The 20,652-nt window shown below is 43.7% G+C and overlaps 1 protein-coding gene across 4 annotated transcripts in view; it reads left to right on the forward strand.

Moving 5' to 3' along the window:
• LOC144784606 (ATP-binding cassette sub-family B member 5-like) overlaps positions 1 to 20,652 on the forward strand; it is a 1,313,284-nt gene that overhangs the window by 355,717 nt on the left and 936,915 nt on the right. Inside the window, exon 1 of one of the 4 annotated variants that reach the window (XM_078663517.1) lies at positions 11,772 to 11,857. The exons of the other annotated variants lie outside the window; for them this stretch is intronic. The gene's annotated coding sequence lies outside the window, so the exon portion shown is untranslated. Of the gene's footprint in view, positions 1 to 11,771; positions 11,858 to 20,652 lie in introns of those variants that run through there. 4 annotated transcript variants of the gene reach the window in all.

Below are 20,652 nucleotides of genomic sequence, written 5' to 3' on the forward strand. Positions count from 1 at the left end.
TGCCCCGGACTTCACACTACGTAAGTTACAGATAGTCCAAAACTGCGCGGCTCGCACAATGCTCCAGGTGCCCCGTAGACTGTCAGCTAAACCTGGGCTGAGCAGCCTGCACTGGCTGCCGGTACGGCAAAGAATTGCCTTTAAGGCGATGTGCATATCCCATCGGGCCTTTTGGCTCACAGGACCGGCAATTAGCCGCAAACTAATAACACAGTACCACCCCAGCAAAAATCTTCGCTCTAGCCAGGCTTTCCTGGCCACAGTCCCTAGAATAAAAAGAGCAAGAGCTGACGGCAGGATGTTCTCTTACAATGCCGCCAAGCTGTGGAACACACTTCCCCTTCTCCTCAGTCTAACCCCAACTTGTCCTCTTTTCGGAAGCAATTGAAGACTTTTCTTTTTAATGCTCACCATTAACTCTTCTCCCGCTTCATACTTTGTTAGGCGACCACAACGATCCGTCAGCGCTTGGACGCCCCAGGGCAGCAATATTTTTTTTTATTTTTATTTTATTTATTTTTTATTTTAAAAGTTTTATATAGCGCTGGCTAGACCCGGAGGTATCAGAGCGCTTTACATGAGCATCAGATCATAGTTACAGGTTACATCGTTACAAAGGTTACACAGTTCTTAGAGCATGGCAACAAAGTTACTTGTACGGTCGAGAAGAACAATAAGCACACATACGTAAGGGGAAAAGAAGGCAAGGTGAGAGATTCAGGGGGGGTTGGAGTAGGGGAAGTAGACAGATAAAGAAGGTGGGAAAGAGGAGGGGAGGGGGAGGGTGAGAGACACAGCATGGGGAGAAGAGGGGAAGGGTGACGGGGACATAAACCGGTAGACGGGTCAAGGCAACGTCCAAAGTCCAGTAAGCTGTGATCCCAAGGGAAGTGGTATCCCTTCCCTATCTCTATTGTGAGAGGCTCCCTTTACGCAGTGGACTCTCTCAGAGAGGTCTCCGAGACTCCAAGGCCTACATACTGGATCCTTCCCCAAAAAGGGGAAAGGGAGTGCTTTGGCAAGGGGTGCCATACCATACCTCAAGTGTGAGTGGCTCCCTTGCCACAGTGGACTCACTCAGCGGGTTAGCTGAGACTCCAGAGTATAAATATTGGATCTTTACCCAACAAGGGGAGAAGCAGTGCTTAGTTAAAAGGGCACAAAGGACAGGGGGTAGGCAGAGTAGCAGGCAAGGGGAGAGATTCAGGGGAGAGAGAATAGGGGCTAGGGAAGAGACAATAAGGAGAGACGAAAAGAAGTCTGCCTAAAGACCGACTGGGTAGGTGACGACCAAGGAGGGAATCCAAGGCCCATCTCCCCTATAGCTAAACCAAGTAGCTCCATCGGGCATCAGACAAAGTAGTTCAGTCTCAAAACATTGAGAGAGGAGGGAGAGACATAAATAGAGTGAGGATGTGGTAGGAGACGATAGGAGAGACGACAGGAAGTGCAACAATGTTGTTCAACAATGTACTAGAAGAAGATCAACAAGTAAACATTAAATCAAACAATCAGCAATACAATTAGGGGAGGAGTGAAAGGCGAGAGAAAGTTGTGGGGGGTAGGGGAGGAGAGGGAGTGAGGATAAGGGAAGAGACAACCATAGAGACGAAAGGAAGTTGGTCTAAGGTTCACAGCAAAACAGGGTGAGGACAAAGGGCAAGGGCATGTGAGGGCCGAGGACAGAAGCTGGAAAGAGTAAGAGCGGAGAGTGGGGAAGGTTGCATAAGGTGCATAAGGTTTGAACAGACAGAGGCACGTATCTCCTGCCTGGGGGCTGTATTGTCTTGTTGGAGAATGCGGGCAGTGAGACTCTGTTCATCTCCGATGGGTGTAGTCTCCAAAGCATGTGAGTCCTGCTGCTTTGTTCTAGTGCGCCCCATGGTGTCCTGTGTGTCTTATTGTCTAAGGGCCTGTAACACTTCCCCTCGAGATCCGCCGGAACCACCAGTAGTCGCCCAATGTATCCCACAGCCGCGGGCTCTGCAGTATCCCCGCTCTGAGTTTGCTTGAGTCCTCAGCAGTCCCGGACCAATCAAGTGGAGTGGGAGCACCAGTATAGTACCAATCCAAGATTAGTTCCCTGTCCAGAGGCTGAGACGTTCGCGATCCCTCACTCAGGCCTTGCGTCACTAGTAGTCCCACCAGCAGCAGCCCACGGTTCCCACAGGACAGCAGCACCACTCCCACACCGTTGGGGTAGCTTGTGAGCGCAGTTTCATAGGTCTGCAGACATCCTTAGCAGCACAGTACTACAGAGCCCAAGACAGCAGCACCACAGGCTATCGAGAGATCCTCCACACAGTCGGGTCGTGCTTCTGAGGCCCGATATCAGAGGTGGGAGGGGGAGGCACCAGCACACCTAGGTCGCTCCAAGTCCTATTCAGCACCCCTCCACTGCGCCTGCACAATGTCTTTGATAGTCTAGCTTGTTGATCTTCGTCACATATTGCTCTCCTTGTGTCAACCCCGCACCGCCACAAGCACTCCAGTGATCAAAGTCCCCCAAGCCTCAGTGTGTGCTCCAGCGTTCCCACGCACTCATCACGGACCCCATACGGCTGCAAGGCACAGCAGTGATGCCCAGCAGTCTTCTCTCCCATATGCGGGGCCCGCCTAAACACAAACCCGCAATGGGGGATGGGCGCAGGATCCACAAGACGGTCCCCGAGCAATCCCGTTCTCACTGCCTTGCCGCCCCCTCACCTCCCTGAGCGTGTGTCCCTCCGTCGGTCTCTCCCGGGTAGTATTTCCTGCAGTTCTCGAGAGCCGCGACCTCTCTGCACCAATTCACGTAGCAGGGCTTGGGGGGGATAGAACTCCGCTGGGACGCGGGCACCATCTCAACTCTCCCGTCGTTGCAGGTCCACCGCGGGTTATCTTCAGCCGCCACGGGGCCCCCACCGCACGGGAGCACCGCAGATCACCCACCGCCGTGGCTCAGACAGCTCCCCAGGGGGTCACGCTCTCCTGATCAGGCAACGGGAGCAAGCGTTTAGGGGCAGTCCACCTCACCTCCCCGGCAGCCAGGCACCGGCGCTCCACAGTCTGAGCCACAGCAGGTGGGCCCAGCGACCCACCAGATGATGCAGAGGGTCAGCAGCTCGCAAGGTGATCAGGCAGTGTCAGTGGTACGGGTGTTCTGCAGGCGCCGCCATCTTAGAGCCAAGCAGTCGCGCTTTACAAGTGTACGTTTCATTTCATTTCATTCCAGACATCTGCGCATGTTACATACTGGCCCTCATTGTGTCCATGCAAGCTAAAGACCCACCTGCATTTGTTGATCAGATGGGAGTAATTTATGAGTCCATGACTTGGCCTGCATTCCTCACCCTAAAAAGGATGTCTGAATTATCGCTCAGATTGTACTTTGAGACAGTTCTCAGACCCCAACTCTATAACTGTTTTCCCGGCCAAAGAGTTTGATTAAACCAACTGTTCTTGTTTTGCCAAACGCCTGTTGTATTTTGCTTTTTCAAGGTACATTCACATTCGAGCAACAAAAGCTACACTTGTAAGCACATGCGTAACATGCAGTAGGATGTATAAGCATATGTTTAACATGCAGTAGGATGTTAGCGCCAGGACCTGGGTTAGTGCATTGATGCAGAACTCTTTAAACGAGTGGGCCATTAAGCCTACACTCCAGTGACGCAGATCAAAAGATCACAACTACTGATTCACAAAATTAATATGCTGCTATGATTGCAGTTAGGAATTCTGAGTACAGACTCTCCACGGGACAGAATATCGCAAAACAAAATATTGAAAGGTAAGTGCACAGAGGGAGGTACAGATTTATTATTCTTAACTTCACATCTACATACCTTGAAGATACATATATGGGTAAAAAGGCATACATGATATAGCAACTTATGTTTCATTATTTTGTCTTTTGAAATTGTTGTAAGGATACACTGTCCGGTTGTGATTAAGGACTCAATCCCCCACATGCATCAACGTTTTTTGCATTCGCAAACGGTGCGATTCGGAAAAATCGGCCGTTTGCGAATGCAAAATCCGTTTTTGGGATGCATCAAACTTTTGTGCATAATTCGCTATTTTTAGCATTTCTAAAAAAGGCGAATGCATTTAAGGAATCGCATTTGTGCGATTCCTTAAATGCAATGCATCATTTTTTTAAAAATAGCGAATTTGAAAATTGGAAGTGCAAATTAACACGAGGTTGACCCTCGTGTTAATTTGCGAAAATTGTTAAAAAAGCAAAAAAAAGCATTTTTAAAACTTGCATGTTACAGACACACATGTCCATAGGACATGTGTGTGTGAAACATCCACTTAAAAATACATTTCAGGGGTGCAGTGGGGGGTCCTTTGGACCCCCCCCTGCACCCATGGAATGCATGAAGATTATGCGAATTCTAATTTGCGAATTCGCAATTCCCATTGATTCCTATGGGCCTTTTGGCCCATAGGAATCAATGGGAAATGCGAATTAGTAAATTAGAATTAGCATAAAATTAGCGATTCGGTAAAAAATGCGAATTTTACCGAATCGCTAATATTATTAGAAAATATTCATGCATCCCGTTTTGCGAATTCTAAATTGCGATTCGCTATTTTTCGCAATTTAGAATTCGCAAACGGCCGGGATGATGCATGTGGGTGTATATCCCCATCCTGCATTCACTGTCTCCAACCTTTCTACTTGCTAAACCCATTACAGGAATGGTAGCCCACTGTCAAACAAACAAAGCACACTTGTTGTGTCCCTCCATGTCCAAGGCATGTCCAGGACCTTACAGTTGTAAAGTGACAGGCCTAGGCTTCACACACACTACATTGTGTGAGGTTCGGGCCCAAATCAAATCCAGGATACCAGATACACGCTGTCAGACACTCAAGGCAGGAGAACATAAATGTACATCATGAAGGGAACATTTAGGGAACATTTCTGTCCCAACACTCCAGATAAGAACCACACTAAGTAAACTTTGCAATACTTATAATTCCAGTCATGATAAACTAGCACACTTGTTATCAAGGCCTATATTTGCTGATTAAACAATAGAAGAATCAAGTCGTTTGTTTAAGAGTTTCAAGAGCAAAGCTGTCTGAACCCCTTTCAGAGGGACAAAGGGCATGCAGGGGCTACTGGGCCCAACCGTAGTGTTTGAGACCTTTTACACATGATGTCCCAGCCCAACCTACTGTGGATCCTAAGCAACTGTGCCAAGTACCCCTTCTGACTCTCAATGGTAGCTGTGGATGAGCAGTGTAGGCTCCCTCGGTGCGGGGGGGGGGGATATGGGGAGGGAGTACAGATACAGGTAAGCGAACACGACTCATTACTCAAAGAGCAAATCAATGTCTTGTCAAATACTTGCTTTTATAGGAAAAATAAGTATTTTATTTCTGACTTTACCCATCCAAAGGAATATACTATTCAAAAGCAACAACAATTGACTTTGAGGCTCTAAGCAAATCCCTGTTCCATGTAACATGTTCTAGGTTGTTCCCCATTCCCAAGTGGCCACATCCAAAGAATGCTCACTTATAGGCCTTACTTGTGATTTCCCCTTTGACTCTTCAGGAATTAGTAAAAAATGTCTATGGTACTGCACTGCTGTAAGTAGCGAGTCCCTCGGGGCCCAATAGGCCTAGTTCAAGTCTTACCCGCCCCTGCAGCAAAGAAGCATTTAGCATCGTAGCAAGAACCGTCAGCATAAGCACCTGCAATTTCTGTAAGTTCTGATCCTACTCGGAGAAGTCAGGCTTCCGCACCACACGCCGGCAGCGCAGGCTCTTTCTCCTGCCAGAGTTCTCCAGTACTTGTTGCAGCTCTCAGCTCATGAAGATGCTGTAAATTGAACTTCCCTGGGAGGAAGTGGGGTTTTGGGTTGGGTGGGGTGGAATCCTTTCTCCAGCTCCTGACTATTTTGGAGGTGTCAAGCGCCATATTTTCAGTGCTTTCGAATGTTAGATGCTCATCTCTAAAATAGATTGGTATGGGTTCAAGAGCTTGACTCCATGATCTTTTAAGACCTATCACAAAGTGTCTCCTATCTGGTTGGTTATATTTGAGAGAGCGTTTTGTTGGCAGATCTCGGTGTGCCACTAACCCAACATTCACAGATTTGTTTTCTTACTGAGATGGAAAGGCTGTGCCAGAACTATAGAAGTTTCTGTAAACAACACAAGCAACCTTGGACGTGACCTTCACCTGGAGAGGAGCATGGGTTAGGGGTTAGGAGTAAAAAGTTCACTTTTCTGAAACTCTAAATAGAATTCTCCCAGCATTGTATACTGGCTGGTTTGTACTGCAGACGGGGGCTGGAAGAAGCAGGAATGCCCTGGCAGTTGAAAGAGCCATAGTGTAGTCTGCAAGAGATAAATGCATGCACTGCAAAGGTGCTATAAAGGAGAAATGAACTCTTGACAGCTGCTACAATTTGTTCTTGATTTTTTACTGTGAATGTGGATGATGGCAGGATCCCATGTAGGGGAGCCAATATTTTGTGCTCACAGAAATGATTCCTTTGCGTGAACATTTGTTTACAGGTTCTGCAGTTCAGCTTAAAACATAATTTATTTTCACCAGCCAACAGCCACTCAGGTAAATCTAAGCTGTTGATTAATAGCTCTAATTTCAAACTCAGAGGGAACTTCGTGCCACCCAAAAGCTTTAATAAGTACTCACTAGTAGTGAAGCAGGGAGACTAGAGGCTGGAGATAATGTATTAAACAATAAGGTTAGAGGATGGGGTCTTTATAGACTTCCTATCTGACAGAAACATCCGATTGAGTAGAAGATGTGGGAAAAGATTGACTTTAGACTGTGCCTCCTATGTCGAACTCTAAGACATGAGGGAAAAAGAAGGGGTGATCAATTATTCCAAAGGCAGTGAACTACAACAGCAACATCAATGCTCCAAAACCACATCCGTCTACTTTCATTCTTAGATCATCCAGCACCTGCAAGTGATGGTCAATGAAATGCTGTGTCCGAGTGGTAATTTAATTTTCTAGACATTTAGTTGAATAGTGTAGCAGCACCATATGGCAGATCGCAGATATTCCCTGCAGGTTCAAGGTAGGTTTCCTTAATTGAGACATCTTCACTAAAGAAATTGCACTTGCTGGGGCTCAGTAAGTGCTCCGTTAAGGTTTTAAAAATGGTGAAGAGACCGGTATCTTTAAAGAACTGCACACATTTTGCCCAGCAGGGTCCATAGGGCGCTCTTGTGTGCATCCAGTCTTCAAAAAGGGTTTTAAAAAGTTCAAAAGAGTATGTATTATACAAATATGAAACAAGGCAGATTTGTAATATCAAAAATGCACAATAGCATATTCTCTTGGGGAAGTGGTCCTCAAATACAACTTCTTATTTATTCATACTAAGTAAAAATGGTCTATTGATACCTTGAAAAACTTATCTGGAGCTATTTGAGAAAACAAAGATTTGACCAGTGAAATAAAAGTTTATTTCAGTTCTAGAGACGTTTGACATGGTTACTGAGCAGGCCTTGGTACACAAAGCCTGTTATTTCCACCATAGCTATACCACCATGTTCTTTGTAGTTGGTGTAGAGGATGTTTTTCTTTCTTAATGTTAGTAGAGAGCCACAGTTAGGGCTGGTCAAGCAGTGTAGGAAATTGATTTCTACCTATCTCTTTCTTCAAAGAAGCATTCCAGCTGAAAGATCAGCTGTACGTTTATTATTCTATTCCTACCAGTTATGTTATGGAAAGAAGGAGAAGATGTGTCCAACCAGCCAACTTGCTGTCCTTGGAGTTTTGGTGCCCGCGTTCTGTTCACAACGTTGACATTTGAGGAAAATATGTGCAAAGGTACAGTGCAAAAAATATTACTGCAATGTGACCTTTGTGTTATGTAGTACTATGCCAGTTACTTCCCACTACCACTCTCCCATTCATTGCATTATGGTTTCTGTAATCTAGTATCATCTAAATCCAACATGATAATGTTCTAAGCACAGCATCCAAAGTTCAATATGTTTCTCTTAAGATAAACATATTCTGTAAATCTCTCAGCCCCTTCACACTAGGTTATCTTTGGTTGGCTAATAACATCAGTGTCCAGGTTTAAGAGATTTAGTTCAGTGGGGATGATTTGAGAGGGAAGCAAAAAAATGTGGAGAAAACTTGCTTTAGCTTTAGACCACAGAGAACCTCAGCAGCTTAGGTCCTTCCAAGTGGCTATGCTAGAAAACATGCTTTTAGTTCAGATACCATTGGGTGATAGCCCTGAATGTGTTTTTCTTGGCATTAGGACTATGTGCACTTTACCAATGCTAACTAGTACAAATGTATTTGTACCTTCTCCTGAAAACATGGTAACATTAGAGTACGCCTAATTGGCACGTTTGATTTACTTTGAAGTCATTCGAAAATGACATTATATGTACCCAGGGCCTGTAAATTAAATGCTACTAGTGGGCCTGCAGCACACATCATGCCACCCACTAAAGTAGCACTTTAAAACATGTCTCAGGCCTTCCATTGAAGCCTGTAGTGCAGCTGTACACTGCAGTTTTGACCTGGCTAAACCTTACTTTTTAATGCTTGGAGGTCTCCCCCAAGGTGAGCCCTAAATCCTCCTAGGGCAGGGTGCATTAATTTTAAATATAGGACATGTGGGTTTGATTTACATGTCCTAATAGTGAAAAACTCCTAAAGTCGTTTTTCACTATTGTAAGGACTATCTCCCCCATTGACTAACATTGGATTTACTTATTACACTTAATAAGTAATAAAGTAAGTTTGAGAGCAGGTAGGAAAATGATGTTTACACTCAAATGAATTGTAATTTAAAATATTCTTCAATGGTAAAGTTGAATGAATTTTAAATCACAATTATGAAAATCACACTTTTAGAAGTATAAATGTTCTGTGCCTAAACCAGTGTGCCTTACAGCCAGTGTACTGGATCATATGTTTGTGATGGCTCTCCTGCTGTGGGTGTGCATTCCTCGCAGACTTGGGAACAAAATGTACTTTGGTTTGGCAGGATGGCTGTGGGAGGAGTTGTACAGAGCCCTGAATTACACCTCAAGAGACATTGCTGGCAGGCAGCATACACAAAGGACTTGACACTAGCCTTTTGTCACCCCATACGTTTAGGAACCAAACCCAGGAAGGGTAAGTCAGTAGGCCAGGTGTTGCCCCCACACAAAGGCTGGCACTGGGATAAAAGGTGGCACTCGCAGATCCCAAAACAGATCTCCTCTGGACCAGTGGACGACTCAAAAAAAGGCCTGTTTTGCTGCCTTGCTGCTGGAAGGACTTCCCTGCTGTCCAACTGCTTGAGGAAGGAAGAACGGGCCCGCTCCTTGAACCTAGGACCACCAGAGTGACTCAAAGAGCTAGCTGATGGTCTTGTGTGCGAGCTAAAAAGACACAAAAGTTGCCAAGACCCTGCAACATACCTGCCTGCTCCTGCTGTTTCATGCTGGAGTGAGTCCTAGCCCCCAAGAAGTGCCTCCCCCCCTTCACCCTGGGTACTGAACCCCTGGTGTGCTGCTAAAGTATCTAAGTCCCACCAAAACCCAAAACCTGGGATTTAGACATTTTTCCAGCATAAACTGCTCAGAGAACTGACAGGAGACCGGTACCTATCTGCTAGCCAATCCTATGAAGGTGCAGGTGGGATTGAATTTGCTGCAGCTCCTGCTTCGTTCTTCTCCACAGCTGCAAATCCTTTTCAGCGGGTCCTCTCAAAGTCAGTGTCATGCCTCATGGAGTCCTCTTCGGCTACAGCCTGCAACATCGTCCCAGTGTAGTATTTCAAGCTGCAGAAAAGCTTCTAAGTCAGAAGGTAAAAAGTTGCAATGGGGTCGTTGACGACCAACATCCCATCAATAACGACGACCTCTTCTGCCTGAAAATCCAGCTTTTCCAGCACTGAACCTTTCCCGCCATTGTTAATGGCTCCACCTATACTTTGTCTAGTAGTTCCCCATTGTCGATAACTCATACTTGGATACAGCTGATGCCTGGCCCTGCTGAGACTCTGCTGTCTCAGGAACTTCCGAAGTTAAGTCTAGGCCAGACCCCTTCCTACCTTTTCATTCGACCCACACTCCCATTGCGGTCAGTCCTAATTTTTGGCTTTGACCCTGTCCTGCGCCCCTAGATGCACACATTTGGCACTTTGTTCTTTTTGGCACTAGATTTCACTCTTATTTATTAAAATGTACTTTATATTTCTAATTTGGTGCATGGTTTCTCTTGTGTTGTATTTCACTTTAATACTATGTGTATTGCATAAATGCTTTACACATTGCCTGTACACTAGTTATGGCTGCTTTTGTGCCATGCTATCAGAGGGCTAACCACAGGTTAATTTAGTAACTTTTTGCTGTTCACCCTAACAGGGATTGTGTTTATTATTTGAGTCTTTCACCTATCGGAAATGAAACCCAATTTATTTTTCCTGCATCCATAATTTCAGTTAATAGCCCCAAATACTCTGCAGGTTGGTTTTATCACAATACTGAACTAGCACCATGCTGAATTGTAGCAAAACCCTTTTATGTTCCGATAATGTCATTTATCACTTACATTTGGTAAATTGTAAAATTAAAAATAAATAACATATTTGATAGTTCAATAGTTCACTAAAACTTTCTCACAATTAAAACATTTCATCAAAAACCAGGAGCAATTGGACTATCTTTTGTCAGATGCAACTCAATTCTAAATTTGTGAGTCCAATCAGGGAATAAATGAATAAATACTTATCCATAATAACTCAGCTGGAGTAGGCACTGAATGCCTCCTGCTCTTACTTGGTCTTCCTTATTTTTGTGTATGTGCTTTAGCAGCAGCATTGGTAGTTGTATGACCCTGATCAACTTGGTGTCCACTGGTGGGTCCTCATGATTCCAAAGAAGCAACCACTATATCCAAGTGGGCTTTTGCCCGGGGAAGGTGTGATCATTAATGGAGAGGCCCACTGCCTAAATGGGCGCTCACGGGCACAAACCATGACTGTAGAGTCACATGAGCAGGGCTAGCTGGTGTTCCTTCTTGCCGGCTACAGTATGACCTGCTGGATCTACCCTGGGGAAAAAGGAAAGGGCTGCTCTTTGCTGCATTGTATCATTGTTTGATCATACCCAGACATAATCCGAGCAACTCCCGCTTATACAAGGTCGAGCACAGGAATATGCATGGCTGGGCATGTAAGGGAGGAAAAAGTGAGACAGCTACCAGAAAGTTCTATAACTGCCTGCAAAGCCAATGCCATCGATACATGAAGGCTGGGGCATTCCACATACATGCATTTAGGGTGAACACAGTCATCGATCTTGCAGTTGTTGGGAACATAGGGTTTCCGGTACTAACAGGCAGTTTAGATGTAACAGGAAGTACCAGTTGGCAGCCTTCCAGCTAGAGTTTGAGGGGAAATAGCCTCATTCCCGCTACTCCAATCAGATTCCATCAACAGCGAGTCATGTCAATACTTTGAAAGGAGGACAGTAGTTTCTCTTGGTGAAAGGAAGTGCTTTGTGGATGAAAGTTCAACTCACGCAGAGTAGAATACTGTGCTGAGGAGCACGTTACTAATACTTAGTAGGACTTTCCAGCTTCTCAATACTAGGCAAGATGAGGGAATGCTGAATAGGTCATAGGTCCAGTGACAAGAGAGTGACAACTTCTCTGGATAAGCAGTGTCCTTAAAGTACATTTCCACTTGGCATGTGTTTTTTGGCATGTGCTTTCTGCTACTCATAAATCATTTACAGGTGTAGTAAACTACAGTGGTGAAATCATCTACAACAGTTATGTGACAGGTTCCAAAGTGCTGCAGGGGAAAAGACAGATGAGAGAAGGAAGGTGCAAAACACGGGGGCGGAAGGAAGGAAAAGAGGTAAGAAGTACATGGGGAAAGAAGGGTAAGGGTAAAGTTGAGAGTAAGTAGGGGAGAGAAAAGGGTGGAAATGCAAAGCAGGAAGTGAAACAATGAGTGAGTTGAAAAGAGGGATTGTGTCCTAGTGTCCCCTCAGCCTCAGTGAACAACACTCCCTGTGTCACCAAGACCCATAGTCTCTGCATAAGGCCATTGATATCTTCTATGACCCGTACCCAATCCCTTAAGAGTGTTATTTGACTTTTTGAAAGGGATATTTGTGTCTATGGCATCATCATTGTTCATAAAAAGTGTCCTTTGGAGAAGCCCTGGTTTGTTTAAACAGTCTTAAGAATTCAATTCGACCTTGGCAGGTGGTGGGCCATACCGCCAGGACTTCAGAAGGCATGGCCTCTTCTTCCCTGGTGGAGGACCATCAACCATTTTATAGCATTCCCGCCTTCCTAGCAGTAATCCCACTGCCTCGTATGCATATGCCAGTGCAGTATGTGAATAAGAAAGCAGAGAAGTATGTAGAGCAAGTGGGTTACAGTGTTATTTTTGCCGCTCTGCAAACAAGTTTGTTTTTCAAAAACAAATTTAGAAAATAGGGATCTGTTTCTTAAAAAAGAAAAAAACTAATGGCTGTGATGCGTTGCGGGTTTCCTCCCAACACGTTTATTATTTGTATTGTTTCCTCTCAGGACTTCCAAACTGTTCCTAGAGTTTCCATATGGAAAAAAATGTACGCCAGAAGGACAATTCCAAATAGGGTGCGCTTTCCAATGCACATTGATCGACAGCACTGGGACAGACTGGCTGCCAGTAAAAGCTAACTGAGGTTCCACTGCCTCAAATCAGGCCCCACACCCACATTTAATGGAGGTGGGCAAACCTTAGGTTTGGGAGCGCATGATGTTGCCAACTCATCCAAAATCTAAATGAGACCTTTTGTCCTGTGGTTTACCATTTTTCATCTTGTTGAACTTGTTCGAAAATAAGAATAATCATCAGAGAAATACAGAACCAACTATTGGTTGCAATTAAATATCATCTGATGTTCATCTATGCCAAAAGAGGTTGTCAGTTTCTATTAGTGTGCACTGTGCTTTGTATTGGGTTGATTAAAGCTAGAACTGTCAATTGGTCTGCCTTGCATTCTCAACTACAAGCATACCTATTGACGTTGCCAAATCTGCCAGGTTTGTTGAATTTGTAATTCAGCAGCGACCAGCTACAGAAAAAAGGGACTGCAAGCTGCACTGATTCCCTCCAGAAGCCTGTTTGAACGTGGCTTTTAGGGACGTCAAAGGACCATTCCAGTAATGGAAGAGGAACTGTCCTTTAGCATCCGGAGCAATTCATTTGGATTACCGTATTGTGAACCAGTAAGTCTAGGTGAAAATAAATTGCAAAATAAATTGTTATAGTATATTATGCAGGTATCAGATAACGAATTGAATGCTCCAAGAGTGTTAGTGCACTTTTTAGATGTAAAATAGCAGACAGACTAGAGGTCCCACACTGTGAATGGACAGAACCAGAAGTTTAGTTACAGCTATCTGCAGAGCTCTGCCACTGTGGGTGCAAAAAGTGATTTCACCGCAGGGAAACCTCCCTACAGATCTTTGAAACCTCCCTACAGGTCTTTGAAACCTCCCTACAGATCTTTGAAACCTCCCTACAGATCTTTGAAACCTCCCTACAGGTCTTTGAAACCTCCCGACAGGTCTTTGAAACCTCCCTACAGATCTTTGAAACCTCCCTACAGGTCTTTGAAACCTCCCTACAGATCTTTGAAACCTCCCTACAGATCTTTGAAACCTCCCGACAGGTCTTTGAAACCTCCCTACAGGTCTTTGAAACCTCCCTACAGATCTTTGAAACCTCCCTACAGGTCTTTGAAACCTCCCTACAGGTATTTGAAACCTCCCTACAGGTCTTTGAAACCTCCCTACAGGTCTTTGAAACCTATGTAGAGGTCTTTGAAACCTCCCTACAGGTCTTTGAAACCTCCCTACAGATCTTTGAAACCTCCGTAGAGGTCTTTGAAACCTCCCTACAGGTCTTTGAAACCTCCGTAGAGGTCTTTGAAACCTCCCTACAGGTCTTTGAAACCTCCCTACAGATCTTTGAAACCTATGTAGAGGTCTTTGAAACCTCCCTACAGGTCTTTGAAACCTCCCTACAGGTCTTTGAAACCTCCCTACAGATCTTTGAAACCTCCGTACAGGTCTTTGAAACCTCCCTACAGATCTTTGAAACCTATGTAGAGGTCTTTGAAACCTCCCTACAGGTCTTTGAAACCTCCCTACAGGTCTTTGAAACCTCCCTACAGGTCTTTGAAACCTCCCTACAGATCTTTGAAACCTCCGTACAGGTCTTTGAAACCTCCCTACAGATCTTTGAAACCTATGTAGAGGTCTTTGAAACCTCCCTACAGGTCTTTGAAACCTCCCTACAGGTCTTTGAAACCTCCCTACAGGTCTTTGAAACCTCCCTACAGATCTTTTAAGTTGATTGAAGGTGCCAGTTTCAGGATCATCAGTGTACTGTCCCACTAGTCGTGTAAGCCTTTCCTTTACGTCAATAAGGTTTTGCTGCTATTCTATTGTCATTGTAGTGACGTTGCGTCCTGTGTTGTCATTGATGTTAAATATCACGTGACATCTCGACCGGTGAAATCATTAAATATCCTAATGTGTTGTTAGCCATGAGAACTTGAGAGGCCTGAAATATGGAACCACTAACTGAAGGTGGAATGTTACAATGTCTAGCCAGGCCTAGAAATGTAAATTTTTAAATTATTATACTTTCCTAACATTTAGCATGTCGATTTTTTACAACGCCTAAATATGTCGGAGGTAGGAACTTCAGGCGAATGTTAGAAACGTGCGTGATTATCATACACTGACGTACACTTTGAGAACATCGGAGAATATGCCCTGGAGTTTTGTGGATTCGTTAAACAGTTGTAAATCTTTGTGACAGGATGGAATACTCCACCTACACATGCCGATAGATGACGTTTTGTGGAGTGAGCTCTGTGGCAGCATAGTGTATGCATGGCCACTTGTGCGCACAATAGTATTTTTGATTCATTTATTTCACACTTTGTAAAGCAGGTATATATTTGGTATGATGTAAAATGTTGCTGTTTGTTTATCTAAATAAACTGTTTGAATATCCTGTTGTTTGAACTTATTGCTTCCAGAATGCCTTTCTTGATCAAACAAGGTTAAATATTTTTCTGGTCGAATTTTTCGGAATGCGAAATATTTTCTAATCGAGTTTTTCCAAGATCTATATAATTGCTATTATTTTTTACGAAGTACAGATCTTATTAGAGTCCATTACTGCTGTAAGAAGAATTTGTCAAATGCGTATGTCTCGCTACCTCTGCTATTAATTATTCTTTTTAAAGTAATTCTTTATAGGCTGATTCAGTCTCAAACTACTGTGAACCGCATGCAGCACAATGTTAGGACCTGATAGATCGCTAATGACTTCTCTGATTGCCTTCCTTCTTACCGTTTTTTATTTTTCATTTCTGCACATAAAGGACCTCATATTTCAGTGCACAAATAAGCTTTCTCCTCCGGAGTAATTTGTTGTACATCCTCTTAATGTTCCGGTTTTTATTATAATTGTGTCTTCTTCTAAATCCCAGGAAACACTAGGAGATTCAATATAAATAAATGTGCTCATTCTTTTTAGACACTGTATTTTCATGTTTCCTGTGACAAGTGTATTATTCGTGCATGCCACTTGAAGGTTGTCTGCTACATCCCTTGTGTCTGGTCTGTCTACATTGAGCTGCTATCTGGGAAAGAGACAGGGCTTGAATTACTCAGAGAGCACCCATACTCTACAAATAACGTTAATGTTGGAGGCTTTCATTCACGGCTATATCTCAACTTGAGGCAAGAAAGTCACTGGCTGCAAGATGATGCTAGTATGGACATTCCTTTTGAGGATTCGATGCGATGATTACTCGCAAGAGTGGATTCAGGGGGTGGCTAGGAGACTTGCAGATTAGTATCCTGGGATGCAGTGCAGGTCAGTGAATTGGGTTGATGTCATAAAGAGCAGTTTTTCAGATGCTTTTCACTAGGCTACATATATTATGTGAAGAATGGAGTGCAGAATGGTGGATTGTTGTTTCCATGATGCAGTGCAGTGTGGCGGGTTACTCTCTGCTAGTGCTGAATCCCTATGATTCAGCACTGAGGAGTACTAGGCTAGCATCAATGATCTCAGTTTGGATGGTTCAATTAGTTATTTTTTTTAGTTCTTGCATACCTGTATATGCAAGTTTTTTTTAAAAGGAGTTCACAATGTTGTCAGTCTTTTGGCCCGAATCCAGATAGCTGACCAGTCAGAAGAGCAATATTGTTTTTTCCGATTCAAGAAAACAAAACTGAATGTATGTATTCCAGGGTTAGATCACAGAATGCCTCGATGCACACCCATTTTCTGAATGCGTGATCAGATCACATTTTTGTAAATGTTGCATGCATGTGTAGCGGAGCACATGTAAACGGAACAGATGTGTAAGTATGAGTGTAGATTTGTGCGCCATTGGTTAGTGTGAGTGCATTATGTTGTGCATAAGTACAATCAATGTATGTGAATTAATCTCTGCTATGCTGGATTCTCGGTGTGGGTAAGCATGAAAAATTGACTGGATACTGCATGAATTTTTCAGCCACTAGGATTCATGCAGCTTGTGAATGTGGATTTCCTGGGTCATAAGGACATGTGTTGCATTCGGTGATAGATGGACATGCACTAGAGAATGCGTATTGCATGGATGTGTGTTCCCTCCACAGGTTCAGTGTGAATGTATTAATACTACAGATATAAATGTATTTGGTATGTATCAATCAGGGTAGTGGGAATATATTGTATTTTGTGAGTGAAAGTCATGCACAAGTGGATTGTTATTGTACAAATATATCTTCGGTCAATAGGTTCATTCGAAGTGTATGAATTTTGCAAGAATGTGTATGAGTCAGGTTAGTGGGGAATGTATTGTTGCATATACTGTCCTATTGGTCCTGCTTGAGCCCGATCCCTGCTTTTTTTGTCTCTCAAAGGGTTACATTATGACTGATCTCTACAAGATAAATCCTGTCCTCCTGTCTGCCCAGAAGCCCAGCTTAGGCAGAGTGATTGTCTCCTTTTTTAAGGGGCCTAACTCTTCCATAGGACAATTATTACCATGACAGAGGGTGAATACCACCCTGTTCTTCAGCAGTGGAAAAGCCTTGAAGGTCTAAACCTCATTGTGGTACAGCCACTCTTGCCCTTGGCCTGCCACAGGGTTCTTGGGTGAGGAAGAGCACTTGCCCTTCCTTCCTCTTGTCCTGAATAGGTCAAGGACTGCAAAATGTATTCCCCAACCTGTGCAGAGACTGAAACACCAGTGTCCAGTTATGTTGCATCTTCCTTAGCCATGTGCCGTTGATGTTATCAGATAGCCTCATTGCAAACATTAAGCTCACCAGAGCAGCCAACTCGGATGACCTTCTAAATTTTTTATAAAATCATAGCATTTAGGTGGTTCACTAAAACAGGATAATACCTAGAAAGCTGGAAATGTGCCATAATAAATCCCTTTCATAAAAGAGAGATCCAAAAAAAAAACAAGAATTTTCGGCTAATGAGCCTAATAGAAGTGGGCACAAAGGTCTACGCAAAGATACTATTTAATGCTCTGAAAGAGTGTTGCAACTAGGCCAACTTAATTCCAGTAGGGCAGGGTGGCTTCCAGGAAGAACATTCCACCCTAGACCATTGTTTCAGCCTCTGGGTAATAGCTCAGAAATCTCTCAGAGGTGGGCGCTCTGTATACAACTGCTTTGTTGATTTCCGGGCAGCTTTCACGTGGTGGGTAGGGTAAACTTGTGGCTTAAATTAGAATCCCCAAGAATTTGGAGTAGCATGCTAAGAATACTGAAAGAACTCCACTTGAATAATTGGGCACGTGAAAGGATAGGTATTAATGGGCTTCGCCAACGATGCCTGTTGGCACCCACGCTTTTTGCTCCTTTCTTAGCAAATCTCACCAAAATGTTAGCCGTTACTAACTCATTTTCACCAGAGTTGGGTGGCCGGCATGTCACTAGTCTTCTGTATGTGGATGACCTTGTCTTTGTGGATATAACTCCTGTTAGACTAAACAGAAATTAGCGGAATTCGAGAAATAATGTGATCTGAATAAACAGTCAATTTACTTTTATAAAACAAAACAAATTGCCTGTGGCAGGAAGGAACTGAATATAAGTATTTGGGAATGTTGTTTAACAAATCGCCCTCTTGGTCAACCCACGTAAATATTCTAGCTGCCAACACATATTCAAGTTTCAGCAGATTAAGGAAATTCAAATGTAACCATGGAGGGCCCTCACTCCATCCAGTATATGGGACTATAAAGAAGTAGTCCTGTCACAGGCTTTATATGGAGAGGCGCTGTTGGGTCTAAACCCCTATGTAAATGGGAGATGTTAGAAAGGTGTGCCTGAAACACCTGCTGCCCTACTGAAATGTGCTATATTTTCCTTAATTGGTATGGATGCAGCAATCCAAACCTGATTTTCCATTGCACTGGTGCACGGACTGAGAAACTGGAGCAAATTATTAACGTCCACACAGCTCAAAATTACTATATTGTGTAATGATGAGATAATCAAACGTTAACTCAACTTGGCATCCAAGCTTAGAAGCAGTTACATGATATGGCAGCTGCCCCGATGGTTAATTATTGTCATGTGGCTCAACCAGTGGCATATTCAAACAAGCATTAGAAATACAATTTGTCTCGCATTTGTTTGAGTTAAAGCTATTGACAGTATAAATGACTATCACTTATACCTATGTGTTATGAAGTGTATGTATGTGGTGTATAGTACAAATATGTGGGTTGGATTGGATTGGATTAGTAGTTGCGAAACTGTGTGGTGCGGAGTGGATTGTGTGGTGGAATTATGTGGCATGATGTGATGGGAATTTTGTGGATAGTAGTTATGTGGTATTAAGTGTACAGGAAGTATGTGCAATGGAATTGTGTGTTATGTATGGAACGGTATTTTGTGTTGTGAAGTTGTATGTAGTCGAGGTTAATTATGTGGTGTGTTGTTGAATTTAATGGCATGATGTGGAACTATGTGGTGTGGATTGGATGTATGTGGCGTGTAGTGTAATTGTTTTGTTGGGTTTATGTATGTGGTTTGGTGTTGAATTATGTGATGTGGATTGGAAATGTGTGGAGTTGAATTGTGTGGCATGGAACTGTGTGGATAGCTTTGCATTTTTGGTGTAAAAAAACAAATATGTGAGAGCTTTGGTTTAGATCTGTCCCTTGGTTTTAAAAAAAAAAAAAAATGTTGTCTGGACACATAAGTGGAGCCTTTATGGGGCTTATTGTCATTAAGTTTATTGGCAGGATGCAGTGGTGACAGGGGCAAAAGGTGCCACCTACCAGAGTAGAGAAGGTACTGGAAGAGTTACCATAGAAAGAAAGATGCAGATGGTCCCACCTACCCGAGAAGAGAAGCTGTTGCAAGAAGGCTGTCACATAAAGGCTGGTGCCTGTGGAGGTTGACAAGGAAAATCACCCATAGCCAGAATTAAAGACTGCAGAAATATGGAACAACATGCAAGCGATATAGAATTTTTGTCGTTACATGTCATTCCCTTTTCCCTAACATATTTCAGCAGGTTTGCACTAAATAAGCAGCATCCCCATTCTACAGATAAGCCACATGTTTTACACAACCCACGTTATTTAACCACACAAGAGCATTTCTTTAATAAGCACATTCTAAAAAAATTATACTAACAAAACATTAATTTCTCCATTCTGATATACAAATCGTATGTTTAATGTACATGTTACTTTTAATTCCTTTTAAATATTTGCATTTCTTCCAGCTTTGTACAAAAGCACCCAGTGCCTGTATGTTTTGGTGCAGTCAAGATTTAGAAATATTGTGTACAGGAAAGGCCAGGAGTGAGAGGAAAATTAACACTCTCCCCTCCCCCCCCCCAAAAAAAAGGAAAATCGGAAGCAAAAGTGGTGCAGATTAAATAAGAGCACACCTAATTACTATCTAACATAGAAAAAATAAGATAAATATCCACAAGCATTCTAATTTTCACACATTCAGCACAAATGCTTTAGTTTAAACTAGCAGCCCGTCCCGACCTTGTCCGGGAGCAATCAGGCTTCCCCGACCCCCGCCTGCCCCGACATTGTCCCCCGGAGCCTTAAAAAGGCGACATATGATAGTCACAGCAGTGCACTATAATGTAAAACCGTCTCACTGTATTGCCGCTATTACTCGAGCCTTTGTCTGGAAATTACCATTTCCATGTGTTTAGAGTGGGGATAAACCAAACCAGATTTCCTGGCTTTCCTTCGGGCTGCTTGCTTTCCCCGTCCCCGCCAGCCCCGTCCCCCGCCTGCCCAGACCACTGCCCGCACCGACATTGTCCCCGGAGCCTTAAAAAGGCGACATATGATAGTCACAGCAGTGCGCTTCGGGCTGTTTGCTTTCCCCGTCCACATGAAAAGTACCACGAAAAGAGGGCACATTTAAACACGGCTCCGAGGTTGACGGATCACTTTCGCCTGTGGGGTCTCTTTGAGCGGGTTTTACCCTTGACAGAGCTCGGCGTGCCGAGATTCCAGCAAGGTAACATAATGCCCGCGTGTCAAGCTGTGTTTGAGGTAAAACTAATGAGCGTGATCGTGGTAGTTTGGAGCCTTACATCACCCCGTCCCCCGCCTGCCCCGACCCCCGCTGCCTTAC

The sequence above is a fragment of the Lissotriton helveticus genome, chromosome 10 (genome assembly GCF_964261635.1).
Source record: "Lissotriton helveticus chromosome 10, aLisHel1.1, whole genome shotgun sequence".
NCBI classification, from domain to species: Eukaryota; Metazoa; Chordata; class Amphibia; order Caudata; family Salamandridae; genus Lissotriton; species Lissotriton helveticus.